The sequence below is a fragment of the Halyomorpha halys genome, unplaced genomic scaffold (genome assembly GCF_000696795.3).
Source record: "Halyomorpha halys isolate HHAL.00 unplaced genomic scaffold, Hhal_1.1 Scaffold662.1, whole genome shotgun sequence".
Classification (NCBI taxonomy): Eukaryota; Metazoa; Arthropoda; class Insecta; order Hemiptera; family Pentatomidae; genus Halyomorpha; species Halyomorpha halys.
Window position 1 is genome coordinate 49,732 of NW_027111704.1, and position 1,186 is coordinate 50,917.

Here is a 1,186-nt window from a genome sequence, read left to right on the forward strand (position 1 = left end):
TCAAAATAGCCCTGAAGAAGCCCTGCAATGTGGGGCGAAACGTTGGCTCATTAAAATAGTATATTTCTACTATTTGAGTTTTTTTTTACCGCACCTGGACCATATTCCTTTCATTAATTATTATTGTATATTATTATTCTTTAAAGGTTAGACGATGTAGGAGGACGTGATACAAACCATTATTGAAATAGCTTTTGCGGAATGGATAGAATTTGTTGTGTTGTAAGTGATGGTTTTGCTTCCATGCAGTAGTTTGATATGCTCTGGGTTTCCTACTCCTAGTTGGCTGATGCACCTTAATGGGTTTAAATTTAGTTAATATGTTAGATATGCTTCAAGTTTGAGTAGGTTGAAACTGCAGATTGATCGTTGAGTTCAATGCTCTATTTACTCTTAACAACAACAAATTAACAAATAACTGATAAAAAGATAAAGAAAATGAAAAAAATATGAAAATAAATAAAGTCACTTAATGTAAAAAAAAAAAAAATACAAAATTGAGTGCTTGCATAATTTAAATAACTAACTTGATTAAAAACATGAGCTTTAATGTATAATAATAAGTTGAAGCATAAATTAATGCATAATAAAACATCCATAAAAACTCAATAATTCTAGAAAAAAAATAAGAAAAATAAATACTGTACACTGGAAGATTGTTGATTGACCGTGTGTATTAATGAATGGAATATGGTCCGGGTGCGGTCAAAAAAATTGAAATAGTAAATGGGTATACTATTTTTATTGAGCCAACGTTTCGCCCCATGTTGCAGGGCTTCGTCAGGGCTAAAAAAGATACAAACACTTGACATAGTTCCAAAAACAAACATAAGTGGAAAATAACAGGGGTATACAATGAAAAGTAAAATTTAATAAGAAAAATTAAAGGTTGTAACCAGTAAATGGAAACCGTAATAGTAACAGATAGATAAGAGGTGAAAATTTTCATCTCTTAATTTGTACTTCCTTTAATATTTCTTCTCTTATTTTATCTATCTGTTACTATTACCTTTAATTTTTATTATTCAATTTTACTTTTCATTCCATACCCCTGTTATTTTCCACTTATGTTTTTTTTTGGAACTATGTCAAGTGATTGTATCTTTTTTAGCCCTGACGAAGCCCTGCAACGTGGGGCGAAACATGGCTTAATAAAAATAGTATACCCATTTACTATTTGAGCTTT